Source organism: Canis lupus, chromosome 15 (genome assembly GCF_048164855.1).
Source record: "Canis lupus baileyi chromosome 15, mCanLup2.hap1, whole genome shotgun sequence".
NCBI classification, from domain to species: Eukaryota; Metazoa; Chordata; class Mammalia; order Carnivora; family Canidae; genus Canis; species Canis lupus.
Window position 1 is genome coordinate 20,902,254 of NC_132852.1, and position 14,895 is coordinate 20,917,148.

The window sequence follows — 14,895 nt, forward strand, 5'->3', positions numbered from 1 at the left end:
ATGTGTATCGATTTCTACACCTATCTAGGCCTTAAAGGTCTATTTCTCAGATAACATAACTAAAAGATAAGGAATAAAGTGAACTGCTTAAAAAAGAATCAGGAAGGGAAAAAGGTGAAGTTATATAAAGCCAACTGAGATGGGGAGAGGGAACATGGGGGTGTTCAGTAAATGCTGACCTTCCAGAACATTCAAGTCTTTTTATACAGAGGTGTGCAGAGGTCAAGGAATAGGGATCACTGCCAACTGAAAGTTGCTGAAAAGTGCTCAGAAATGAAGAACCACTGAATTTTAGCAATGATTTAAGATCATGTGAAGATGGGGGGATGCCTGGGTGGCTCAGTGGTTGAGCATCTGTCTTCAGCTCAGGGTGGGATCCTGGTCTGGGGATCGAGTCCCGCATTGGGCTCCCTGAGAAGAGCCTGGTTCTCCCTCTGCCTGTCTCTCTACCTCTCTTGGTGTCTCTCATGAATAAATAAATAAAATCTTTAAAATAAGAAATCATGTGAAAATGGGACATGTCATCTACAACTTTAGGAAACAAGTGATGGGCAAAATGAGTCATACCTGTTCATCGTTTAACTAAATAAAATGCTCTTGATACAGTACTTCATCAACCCCAGTTTTTATGAATAAAAGATGCAAATTCTCCAACGATTGCATATTTAAGGAGAAAGGACCTAGAAGGAAGCAAGGAAAACTAAGAAGAAAGGTGAGTGGAAGGATTGTGAAGGAGCTTTTATTTTATTTTCTTAATTTTTTTTCTGGTAATATGGCCATAATGCTGTTTGTGAAATTTCTAAAAACAGACAAAAACAACAAAAAACCCACACAAAATCCACCATAAAAATGAAAGGGAATAAGCCAACCATTATTACAAACCTCTCTGAAATGTTAAAAATAGTGAACACTTTCATGAACATTTACCCAAAATGAATACATGAGTGACCCTCATCCTTGTCAATAGAAAAATGAATTTAATTTGCTCCAGATTACATAGGAAGCCAAATGGTTTACAGAGATTTATAGCTTTAATCTAATGATATCTGATAGCTACTGCCTCTTGTGTATTAAAAATGGAAAGTATTTTACATTAGTTTTTCTACGTTGCCCTGGGGAAATACGACAGAACTGCCATTTGTCAAGCATTCATTTGCTTTGAGTAACAGAAACGCATACGTCATAAAATCTTCTCAGAACGAACAGGTTACACAATGTCCCTCACAAACAGTCTCAACTACGCACACCTATCTGATAAAATACTGATTGCAAAAGCTATGACACAAAACCAATTTTGCAGAAATATAATGGGATGGAATTAAAGTAACGTAAAAACATGCTGGGCCAATTTAATGAATCATTATTAAGCAAACATATGTTAAATCCTGGCAGGTAGATCACGCAGTGTTTAGTTAATAAATAAAAAAGAACACTCTGCTTTTGTAAAATAACGTTTTTTGTGGAGACTGATGATGAAAGTAGAATGGCAACAGGGGAATGAGGGGAAAAAAGATACCTGGGCCTACTATCAGTGGTAGAATTTGATTATTTACATATTTTTAATAACTTTTCCTTTAAAACGCTTAAAAAAGATCTGTTCCTTTTGCGAGATGGTTATGATAACCTTATCACACTTCTCCAAGTTATTTTCATGGCTGAAAAAAACTCTTACTCATCCTTATCCTTTGATTCAGGTCTGTATCTACTGAATTTGTCTGAGCTTTGCTGGGTTGTCTCATCAACAAATAACTATACAGAGAGAATACGCAGGAATTCTGAAAGTAATTTTTTTTAAAGATTTTATTTATTTATCCATGACAGACACAGAGAGATGCAGAGACACGAGCATTGGAAGAAGCAGGCTCCATGCAGGGAGCCCAATGTGGGGCTCGATCCCGGGTCTCCAGGATCACGCCCTGGGTTGAAGGTGGCGCCAAATTTCTGAGCCACCAGGGCTGCCCTCTAAAAGTAATTCCATTGGTCTGGAGGGCACAGTTTATCCAAGAGCAATGATCCACACCATCATATCCACTGTGAGCTACTGCTATTGTGACCGAGGACTAGTATTTCCTACAGAAATGTATAGTAATGGATAATTATCTAGGTTTTGGAAGAGACTTTTTGAAAGAAAGCTTAGATCTGAAAATGCTATTGACCAAGAGAGGGTTAGAAGGGATCTACGATATACGCTGTCACAGAAAAATATGTGAATGAATTTACTGAGCTCAATGATACAGTGAGCTCTCCCCCAGTCCCTCCCTCACCCCTAACCCTAAGTATGATTGTTTCAAGACACCTAATTCCCTACTGGAGCCCTATTAATTCTTGCCAGGAACTAAACTACTTTCTTAGAAACTTGGAATCACCTCCACCTCAAACTTCTTCAACCCAGGTTACAAACTTGACAGTATAAAATTTTAGGTCAAGTAAATTCCTAGCCCTGATGATATGACAATGCCACAGAGCAGACTTCCTTTCAACTAACCACAGAAATCTTTTAGAATCTGCTAAATACAGTCAAAAGTTGATCCTGGATTTTCACTTGGGCTCAAAAGTTTGATGTAGTATTTAGTCTCACAGAAACGAATCTTTCCTCTCCTCCCCTAAGTGAAATCTCACACTTAATCCTCTGTATCAGTATCACAGGCCCTGACAATAAATCTTATAGGAAAAAGCAGCTGCAGCCAGACAGGGGGGCGGGCGGGTTGTCCAACAAATTCTCAACAAATTATCTGCTCAGAATCCTCACCAATTCTTCCTGCCTCATTTGAGTTGCTAGTTTCATGGTGAGACAATCTGCACTTTCTGTTTCTGGACAGATAAGGGAAAAGGAATTAAACCATAGAGAACTGGTATCTCTGCCACAATGTGTTTTCCTAGAGCTTTGGGGCTGCAAGCTTCAAACCCAGTGTCAGTCACATTTCTACAAATTTAAAGTTCAAAAACATATTTTCAAATTATACTGTAGGTTAAATAATTTAGTGAAAAGGAGAGGAGGGATATGGACATAATATCATGAAATTATTGACTTTCATTCTTTTTACTTAAGTGTAAGAGATTACTTTCTCAAAAAAATATATCAAAAATATAATTCAGGTTAAGGGATAGTACAAAATGGTTAACTGCTCACTTTCATTAGTAAAAAACAAAAACAAACAACAACAAACCTTTGCATTCAAGCCTAAAACATTTCTTTTTTTTTTTTTTGAAAACCAAAATACTTTTTCATATACATTTATATTTGGTCCAAAGCTTACCTTTTTCCCCAAATCAAATTTTCTGAACAATATCTTCCTCCAAAGTTTTCTCATATAGGTGAACACAAATGTAGAAATAAGTAAAAGTTAATGACCCAATTCAGGCCAATAATCAATGTAGCAATGGCATTTAAATTTGCTTCCCTTTTATATCAAATCAGTACTATAAGGAAGTTAAACTTTTTCAAACTTTCTGATACAAAATCCAGAGAGAGATAAGCATCTTTCCTAAGGACATCCAACAAATGAAAAGCTGGTAGAGTTTGCAAAGGTACTTTACAATCTGAACCCATTTAGCTTTATTTAGTAAAGGCAAAAATACAGGAATAAGGCAGATCTAGCTGTCTCATTTAGATAGATGCAGAGCAATTAAAAAACATTATGCTTTCTAGGGGTGCCTGGGTGGCTCAACTGGTTAATTATCTGCCTCTGCTCAGGTCAGGATCTCAGGGTCCTGGGATTGAGCCCCCTCCCTGTGAGGAATCCCTGCTCAGTGAGGGTCTGGTTCTCCCTCTCCCTCTGCCCCTCCCATCCCCCACTCATTCTCTCTCTCTCTCTCTCTCTCTCTCTCTCTCTCTCTCTCTCCATTCTCTCTCTCTCTTTCTCTCTCTCAAATAAATGAATAAAATCTTTTAAAAAAAAGAAGTTTTCTAGCATCAGTTTTTAGGTTGGAAAAGAGGGAAAGTAAAAAAAAAAAAAAAAGAAAAGAAGCCAGAGCCCTCAGCACCTTGGTAACCAGAGTATCTGCCCAGTCAGCACCCACTTCCACAGTCAAGGATCTTGGTGGCACACTTTGGTACCAGGCGGACGCCCGTTCCCGTTAGGTTTTAGCAATCTCTGGCTAATAAATCACTCTGAATGCCAGAGGTTACCACCTGTTCCCTCTCCCCTGGCAGCTATGGAAGGAAGTGTCCTCTGCTAGGCCCTGTCATCTTATATGGACCATTTCCAACATCAGGAGAGGACCTTCCCAAAGTGATTGCACACCCACCCCAACTCTCTAAGAGCTATCCTGATGAAACTGATGAGCATTCATTCAGTATTTTCCATATGCCATGTCCTTCTAGTTTACTCCTTCAAGAATCTTCACAGTATCCATACAAGATCAGGACTGTTGTGAATCTCACAGCATAGAGGAGGAAACAGAGACAGAAAAAGGCTAGGCAAAATTAGTTAGCAGGTGGAATGAGGGATGAACCCTGCTTGTGTGACTCTGAAGCTTTTATTCACAACCACGAACTCCTGCCATCTTGCCAGGGAGCTGTCATTACCCATCTACCCACACCTCCTTTAAGGAAGAAGAAGATCCCACAGCACTCTCCTGCCACTCCCAAGCCACAGCTGACCAGACCAGAGATAGGCCCCTGCCTCAGGGTTACATATCTAAAGGCTGAGTACGCTCATTCAATATTCTTGAAAATCTGAATAATACAACTGAAAGGGTCGATGGTCTAGTGCTCAGGCCGAAGTCATGCAGACTGGGAGCCAGGCTGACACCATGTGGAAACCAAGTGGCTGAGAGCAAAAGCAGTGATTCAGGGGAGCAGAGAGAGAGACCTGCCACCCCAGCGGTGAGACAAGGAGGGGAATGCATGGGTCCACTTCTCCCTTCCCTGAAGCCTTGTCGTCCTTCCTGACTTTGGGTGTGCAGAGTCCCCTGAGTCATCTCAACAAACTCACTATTCACCTAAGCTATTTTGAGTGGTCTCTGTTCCTTGAAAGCAGAAGCTACTAAAGAAAATTAAGGTGGTATCAGCACATCCTACTCTCTTGGGTTCCACTTCATTTCAACCCTTCAAGTCTTTCACTACTTCCTCCCATTTCTGGTGAATTTCCTGATAATCCCTCTTCTTTCCAAGAGCAGGTATGCTGATGGGATAACTTGGTTTATTCAGATATTTTTCCAGTAAGGTACTCAGTTGAGTTTAACGTACATTAGTCCTGTCTTTTCTACTTACCTACAGACATACATACCCTCTCTCTTAAACACAGCCTTTTACAAGACAGAACAAAATCTTTTCTTCTTGGACTTACATACTTCCAGTCTGGGCTCCCGAGAACACTATTTCTCCACTGTCCACTATTGATCAAAGAGCACCCTACACCTGGTCAAGTTCCTAGCAATAGCAAACAAGGGTTCTACAGTACTTACTCAAGACGTTCAAAACATTGTTGTCATCAATGAGTTTAAACCAATTATTCACTTAATGAAAGGAGGGCTAGCAAAGGAAGCACAGGAGGTATTTTATCACATTGTAGAAGGTTAAGTTTCCTGAGTCAGAGAAGGATGAGCTGAATTTGGCCATCTGAATGCAGTTGCCAAATGTAGTGGCAGAAGGAGGTTGGGAAGGGAGCAGTCGGAATTATGAGTGTTTTGGGTGGAGGGAATGGCAAGGCCAAAGGAACAGAAGGTGGTTCAATATGCTATAGAGCTTAGGGGCATGAGGAGAAGCTACAGGAAAACAGAGTAAGCAGAGGGATCCCTAGGCCACACAAGGAGTTTGGACTTTATCCTGAAAGCAGTGGGGAATCACTGAAGGACTTTAAGCCAGATATACAACTTGAAAACTGTTTATCGTTTTGACTATATTATAGGGAAAGGATGGGAAAAATTAAGACTGGAGTTAGTAAGAAAGGAAATCATGTTCCTGCAATGATCAAGGCACAAAGGACTGTGACCCTGGGGTGAAGGCAGTGGGGTGAAGTGGATGGATCTCTGAGCTGTTTGGGAGGTGAAGGAAAGAGAAGTTGGTGACTATGGTATTTGGGCCCATGGCTTCTAGATGGTTTGTGTGTCCTTCACTTAAGGAATGAGAGAGGAAGGTTCTTTCTGACCCCCCTGATTTTTAGATCTGTATGGGACTGTCATGTGGTCAAGAAAGCTCTAGAGCAGAAGGCAGGAGACAGGAGAATTATCAGCACAGAGAGAATAATTAAAGGGACAGTATCACCCAGTGAGAGATTGTACATGAGAAGGGAAGGGAACAAAACACCAAAGATCCACACATTTAAGGAATGGGAAGAAAACGACAAAGAAGAACCCATAGAGGGGCTGAGAAGAGACAAGAGTGGTAGAAGGAACCAGAAGTTCTGACCCAAAAGGGGAATGAGCCTTCGAGGAAGGAAAGAGTGGTCAACAAGGTCAGACAGTGCTTGAAAAGAAGGAATGAAATATGATCTTAGGATTTAGTGACAAAGAAGTCTTTGGTGACCTTGAGAAGAGAAATTTCTGCAGCTTTGTGGGGAGTGTAAGTCAGGTGCCTTGGGCTGAAAAATAAGGAAAGGTGGGGAAACAAAGACAAGTTTATGTGGTTTTCTTCAAGCATATGACATGAGGGGCCCATGGAGTCGAAGGGAGACTTTGTATAAAGAAGGAATTTACTGTGTTTAGACCCTGAAGGGAAAATGCTAGGAGAGACAGAGATAACATATAAGAGGGGGGCGGGAGGAATGGATCAAGAAGGTCCTTGAGATGTGGAAGACTGAGATCCAGAACTGAGATGAACAGTCAGTACAAGGAGAAATCCATCTTTACCCTAAGAATCAAGAAGGAGGACAAGGTGGTACAGGGACACACAAGTTCATAGGCGTAGGTGGTAGACTGCTATACTGTCATTTGGAGAACTTCTAAAATTCCAACTTCATGTGGTGTATGCAGTGACCCTTGAAAAACACAGGTTTGAATTGCACAGGTCCACTTATGCACACATTTTTTTGAATACAGTACAGCACTATAGATGTATTTTCTCTCCCTTATGATTTTCTTCATAACATTTTCCTTTCTTTAGCTTACTTTCATGTAAGAATACTGATATAATAGATACAAAATACAAAATATGTGTTAACTATATATAATATATTATATTATAAGGTTTCTGGTCAGCATTAAGCTACTAGTAGTAAAGTTTTGGGGGAGTCAAAGGTTACACCTAGACTTTTGACTATGAACAAGGTTGGTGCCCCGATCACCATGTTGGGGGCAATTGTAGTTTATAGATGACAATAAATGGGAATGAAAAAATAATGTCAGAATAACTTCAGCAAAACCGTACATGGATAATTTTTTGTTTTGTTTTCATCACCAAAAACTTGTACTACCATTCTAAACATGAGAAAATAAATGCAGAGTAACTTTAAGTATATGCTTCTAGAATATAGTTAAAACTTCCATGTCTAGCTCTTTGTATACTCAGAAAACAGACACGGTAATATGTGGTATGGTGACTTTGTGGAACAAGGTATTCTAAATAAATGAGATTTCTAGATAACTAAACTATAAATCTCTAAATCATTGACTGCTGTTGCTCCAATCTTGCCACAATTTAGAAATGCTACTGAATTCTCTAATGGCTATCTGCTGTGCTAACAGGTGCCTAAGCTGCTCATCTTTGTTAAGAGGGTGATGTATTAGTATTCCTGTTTAAAAACAAATATATACTATTTCCTTAATTCTGATTTTAGGCCACTGTTCACACAAATTAGAGCCAGCTCAAGGATATCAAAAAATCCAGATGAACTGGACAAATGCAGGCTCCTGCTGAGAGCCATTGCTGAGGAAGATTTTTTACTTATTTCTAAATTGTTAGCTGAATTTCAGATTAAAGAATCTAGAAGTATGTTCATGGACTAGGAGGTGTGTTAAAAATACATGAAAGCTCTTATTGTCTGAAGAAATACTTCAGAACACTCTGATTTCCTCTAATCATTCTCTTTCCAAACACAGCCAAAGTATCCCTCTCAAGTCACCACCCTGCACCCTCCCTTGAAAGCTAACTAATTTAATTAATTGTTAGAATTCAACCACTTTTGTTTTAATGCTAAGCAAAATTCCTTTCAACAAACTGTGGCAGAAAAGGAATTCAAGCAGAATTCAGATTCATTTTTAGTTCAAGTTCACAAAATTTAGACAGATACTATGCTGTGCAGTCATGGTTTATGGTTTGGCTGGAAAGTCACCTTCTTGAAAAATTGTCGTTTTTGAAACGATATTTTCAATTTTGCAAAGCATGCTCTGATGTGATACTTCTTAAAATACAGAAACAATGTGTCGCCGGAGATTTTTTTATCATTAGCAATGACATGTTGGCAGATTGCTGAAAAACTGCTATTGGCTGAGAGCGGTTTGGAAGTTCATGTTGGCTTCAAATAAATCTGAATAAAACATTTCTATTCTGTGTTCAGAGAAAGTAATTAAAACAGTGCCAGTTCTTCATCATCACGATTCAGAGCCTCTAAGATTTAAGTTTAGAAGGTGAAAATTAAGAAAAAAATTTTAAACTAAAATAACTTGAAATAATGAGGTCCTTAACACCAAGGTCTGACATTTTTTGTCGCATATATTCTACTTATTAATATGCCATTACTGCCAACAATTTCTTCAACTTGAGTTTTCACCAAACTTTTTCTTAATTTTTGTAGTACTATTGCATAGACTGAATTTCACCTATCAATTGCTGAATGAACTTCAAATTTCTCTAAAAGATTAAGGTTTACAATTTCAAAAAGGAAAAAGGAAATGTTCTAAATGCAATTTACATATATATATGTGTATATATATTACATCTCTTTTCCATTCTTCCATGGATGGACACTTAGAATGGAAAACTACTCAGCCATTTAAAAAAGAATGAAATCTTGCCATTTGCAACAACGTAGACAGAGCAAGAATGTATTATGCTAAGCAAAATAACTCAGAGAAAGACAAGTACCATATGATTTCACTTATATGTGGAATTTAAGAAACAGAACAAATGAGCACAGGGAAAAAGAGAGGGAGAGACAAATCAAGAAACAGACTCTTAACTATAGAGAACAAACTGATGGTGACTAGAGGGGAGGTGGGTGGGGGATGGATGAAATAGGTGATGGGAATGAAGGAATATACCTGTTGTGATGAGCACCGGGTGATGTATGGAATTGGTGAATCACTATATTGTACACCTGAAACTAATATTTAAATATTAGTTAACTGGAATTAATATTTAATTAAATATTAGTTAACTGGAACTGCTAACTGGAATTTAAATAGAAATTTACTTAAGAAAGTAAATGCAATTTCTAAAGAACACTCCAAGGGGCATGAGGATACAGGCTGAGGGAGAAAGACAAACACCACTGGCCATGACCATGTAGTATGCTTGAAGGTAAGGGAAGTTCAGGGTACTATGGGGACAGAGAGGAGGGTGCACCCTGTTTGGACTCAGGCTGGGCCTGGGGACTTCCTGGCAGGAGCCAAGACTAATCCGATTCCTTATCCATACTTTCACTCTAGAAGTCATTGAAAAAAAAGAAGAAAGAAGAAAAAAATGGAATACTGCTTAACTAGTCCTCAGAACAAAGCAGCATCCTTAATCTTTAAAAACTAATTTTGAAATTCTGACAATTTATATAATCAGCCACTTTTAAAATCAATTACTTTGGGATACCTGGGTGGCTCAGCGGTTGAGCATCTGCCTTAGCTCAGGGCACGAACCCCGGGATTGAGTCCAGCACAGGGCTCTCTGTGAGAATCCTGCTTCTCCCTATGCCTATGTCTCTGCCTGTCTCTCTGTGTCTTTCATGAATCAATAAATAAAATTTTTAAAAATAAATAAAGTCAATCACTTCAAAGTTTGATCTTTCCTTTTCCTTACTTTATTTGAAAATTTACTTTTTTTGGGAAAAAGATCCTGAATTTTGTATAAATAATGAATAACTACTGAAGTTATTTCCCTAATAAATCGTTAACAAATCCTTGAAATAATCATATGAATCTGTAAATCCTTAATCAGAAATTCCTGGAAACATCTATTTTGATTTTTAACTTCCAATAGCAACGGCTTAAGTTGCTCTACAATTTAAATTCAAATGGTCTCTTAATCTGCTGAAAACTCTACTTGGTAATGGCTGATTAATGAGAGTGCCCTATACAAATAAATTATTTAGATAACATGTGAAGAGTGGGCTCTGCAAGGAATACAATTTATAAAAACAAAAAGCACTATAAGACCTACCAGTTAAGCAGAAATCTAAAATATAGGTATACATATATGTCCTACTCATAGAGATTTTCAAACTTCTTTTAAAAAACATTCATTTTTAATCCTTTTTGTTAGCCCCTATTAAAAACTATTATCTTGGCCTTCTTGCCTCTAAAATCTCTATAAGTATTCTGTATTACAACGGGGCAACGGTACATGTAGGGTAGTAAAACAAGAATGTAACAAAAAGATAAATCAGCTTCCTTCATCCTCACACACTCCTTTGCTGCTTTGCAAAGTTCATCTGACCTTCAGAGTGTTTAGCACCAACATGCAGAGAGAGAAATATCACACATGGGGCTAGGAATCCAGCTCCAGCCAGGAAACCAGCACTGTTATGTCCTAATCTTGACTTTACATGATGCCAGTGAGAGGAAGCAACTCTTTGAAAGCATGCTGTGCAGAGATGTGAAAATAATTATTTTGGTCAAAGAGTTTAATAATGTCTGTAACTTTAAAATATGCTTGGAAAGACATTTAAAAAAATAACTCCAAAATAACAGAGGATTATGAAATAGACGGAGTGAGCTGACCTTTAATACTTTGGATCTGTTTGCTTACACTTGTATCTAGCATGCCTCCTGCCATCTCTCCAACTCCAACAGGTGAACCTGGGCTTCATGACCTCCCCACCTGCCCTGGGGTTCAGCCTGCCTTCTTCCTGACCTTCTATTTTGCTATTCTCCACTGGAATGCCGTAGTCCAATCTGTCCACCGACTACCCCTTGCACATTTGCCTTCTTGCCCATATACAGGTGACAAGATTTATTGGCCACGGTGTTTCTGGTCACCCCAGATCATGTCTATGGATCATGTCTATGGTCACCCCAGGTCATGTCTATGGAGGGCTCCTCCCCAGGCCTTCCCAGCCACTGCAGAGACAGCAGGAAGGGTCTGTCTTGCTTTTTTCTCTCTCGGCTTCTGAATTTCCTTCTGACTCAAAGAAGTGAAAAAACACACACCACACACTTAAAGAAATTAAAGCCAAGAAGCCAGGCTGGTTTATATAATAAAGGGCTGGTGGTGGGGGGAGGGGAGGGGAGCAGGAGAACACCTACAGCTCAGAGAACGTCCTCTGGCAGGGAGAAGATGGAAAGAGGGGGAAGTGCTGGTGTGGGGTAAGAGCTGGATGTCCTTCAAGAGGTACAAGGGAAAGTTGAAATTCCATTTAGGTATACTGTTGGCAGCTGGTCAGTGTTTCTTTGAATATGACCTCCCCCACCCAAGGGACTGGGTCCTATGGCACTTGGGTAGTGCTATTAACTTTCCCTTGTACTCTGCAGGGTGGTGAGACCAAGACCACTTGTTTGGTGTAAAAAAAGATTGCACCTATTTAGATACCATCACTTCGAAATAGGATTTATTTGGCTTAACATAAAGGACTGGCAATTGGTTCCTAGGAACCAGTTTGCTAGAACGAGCCAAGTAAGGACAGCTGACAGATCATCAGGAAGGGGAAGAGGTAGTTGTACCCAAGATGCAAGAGGAAGGACACCTGCTGCCATCACTGCAGAGTGTCCGGAAAGACACATGCATCTAAATAATTCTGCAGATTTTTTTGGTAAAGATTTTATTGATTTATTAGAGATAGTGTGTGTGTGTGTGTGTGTACATGAGCAGACGGAGGGGCACAGGGAGAGGGAGAGGCAGGCTCCCCCCTAAGCAGGGAGCCAGACAAGGCTGAAGGCAGACACTTAATTGCTTAATCCACTGAGCCACTTAGGCGCCCCAAAGGTTTTTTTTTTAAATTGAGATATAACTGACATATCGCATTATATTACAAAGATTTTTTTTTTAAGAATTCAGTTGTTGAATAATCCCCAGTGACATTTAATCTTAAAGCCTTTTAATGCTCTTACATTTTAATTCCAAAGTATGGTAAATGTATTTTAGAAATCTGAACATCACATTTGAAACCCTAGGGGATACTTCTCGTAGGGGACTTTGGAGGAAATCATTCCCCACCTCATCTTCAGTGTGGAGCCCCTTTCACTGCTGACGAGGGCGGGCCAGGCACAGAAGGCCTCTTCCCCAGCACCCTGTTCTCTCCTAGTAGCTCCTACTGCTGGGCGATCTCTTTCATGGAGCCCTCCTAACTCCTGCCCATTGGTCTAATTTGCCCCAACAACAACCACAGAGAAGTCTTCTCACTCAAATAATTCCACACGGCTACCAACCCATGACTTCTCTCCTCTCAGGAGAGAACATGAATTCAAAGTTACAACTACTACACTCTGAAAAACACTAACTAACAAAAGCGTTCCAGGTGTGGTCACACAAGTATAGCCTCAGTTGCTTATTATCTTCTTCCATCCTATGAACTTTTATTAATTCTTTGTTTTGTTTTTACTTGCCGCCCCCCAAGTCACCTCCACATTGCAACTGAAGTTCTGCTGGTCTGGTTCCTCGCGATCTCCTAGCTCATCTTCTGCCTTCATACCCTTGCGCTACCCTGGGTTTCCTTTTAACTTTCTCAGAACTCAGAGCCTCTTCCTGCCTTCTTGCTTTCAGTACAGTTAGCTGTTTCTTCTTCCTGGAAGGGGACTCCTCCTCTTTGCCTGGATAGCTCCCAATCATCCTTAATGCCCTCCCCCAAGCTAACTGTGGTCACCCTATTACTTGTTCCCATGGTGTTGTATTTTTAGGGCACTTTTTCTTTTTTGTAATTACAGTCAACCACTTGGGTGAATAGCTTTTAATCCTTGTTACAGGTTGAACAGTGCTCCCCCAAAAGATTTGTTGAAGTCCTAAACTCTGGTACCTTATTTGGTGATCTTATTTGGAAACAGGGTCTTTGCAGGTGTTATCAAGTGAAGATGAGGTCATTAGTGTGAGCCCCAATCCAATATGATTGGCGTGCTTATGAGAAGAGGGAAACGCCATGTGAATGACACACACAGGGAGAATGCCATTTAATGACAGGGGGAGACATCACAGTGACGCAGCTGCAAGCCGAGGAGCACAAAGATTCAAGGTCACCACTAGAAGAGAGACAGGCAAGGAGGGAATCTCCCCTACAGGTTTCAGAAGGAGCATGGCCCTGCTGCCATCTTGATTTTAGACTTCTAGTTTCCAGAACCATGAGATAATAAATTTCTGTTACTTTAAGTTGCCCAGCACGTGGTACTTTTTTATGGCAACCCTGGGAAATTAGTATGTTCCTTTAGACTAGAAGCTTCTTGAAAGAAAGGTCTTATTTTATTCAATTTTTGTATTCTCTGTATACCTAGTGATATGGATGAGAGCACAGTCAACATTTGTTCAGTGAATAAATGAACCAGACTTGGTTTGTAGTCAACTAAAAGCCTAGTATTCTCTTCTCAAAGATATGAATACAGATGGGTCATTTAGAGTTCATATTGTTTCACTGATTATTTTAAAACCCAATTCAGAATTCTAAGTTTTATATTACTTGGGATTATGTTGTATTACGAATCCATCAATCTACTAAGTGCCCTGCCTAGCTTTATATCACTGCAAATTTAAGCATGTCTTCTATCTTAATCCAATGATAAATGATTAAAACTGTTAAACCTGACATGGCCAAGGGCAGAGTACCATGGCATGCCACCAAGAACATCCCTCCAAGCTGGTATCGACCTATTAATCAACACTCTGGTATATCATGCAACCAACTAGAAATCCACATTTCTCTCCAGCTCAACCAAAGGTTATCATAACACATAATGGGAAATGCTTTCTGAAATACTAATGCATTATGTTTAAATTTCCCAAATCCACCAGCCTGATAACCATGTAAAAACAGAGTATGGAGCTTACAAGGCATAACTTGTCCTTGGTGAACCAGTGCCTTTTGGAAATCTGTCACTTTCTACCTGAATGCCACAAACTGCTAAGATTTTGCTAGTGAACTGTGTTCCAGCACCCTCATCTGTGGTTTCCAGGATCTACACTGGCCTCCATTTTGCAAACTCTTTCCTTTCTTCTGCCCCCTTTCATATATTTCAGGACACCTCCAAGATTACAGATGGTCACTCCACACTCCTAACTGCAAATTATTTTGGTATCATGAGGTATAATTCATCCGGGCCTAAAATTGCAAACTAGCTGAAAGTAGCAAGGATCTCTCTCACCAATTTGGTTTATGGGCTCCCTTCCAGTTATTTGTTTTATCCTTCTATTTAGATAATCACCTTTTGGTAAAGATAAAAGCAAAATAGGGATAGCTGGTCATTTAGGGAATGTTCTAAGGTATGAGCAAATGATTTCCTTGTCACCAAAAGACAAACATTTTATGACTATCACCAAAAAGTGTAGTTTGTGAAAATTCTTTGGACCTTCTAAACTCTCACTACTCACACTCTCTATTTGGTTTATCTTATGCCAACAAAGACCAAGTTTGTTTAAAAATCTTTCACTGGAAGGTTTCAACAAATCCTACTTGCGGGAAAGTCCTTGTTTGCAAGCAACAAAACAAAGTTTCATCATCTATGGCTCTAGCACCATCGCGTTGTTTAATGTACTCTGAACATGGGCTCACATGCACCCAATCATCACCAGCAAAGCACAAAGAATTCTACCGCGATAATTTGAAGGTAAACAGTTCATTGTCAAATTAAAACCCAGGCAAACAAATCCTTCTAGTTTATCACTTATGT

At 39.6% G+C, this 14,895-nt stretch overlaps 1 protein-coding gene across 4 annotated transcripts in view; it reads right to left on the reverse strand.

Moving 5' to 3' along the window:
• SLC7A2 (solute carrier family 7 member 2) overlaps positions 1-14,895 on the reverse strand; it is a 68,143-nt gene that overhangs the window by 26,677 nt on the left and 26,571 nt on the right. The window lies entirely within an intron of this gene.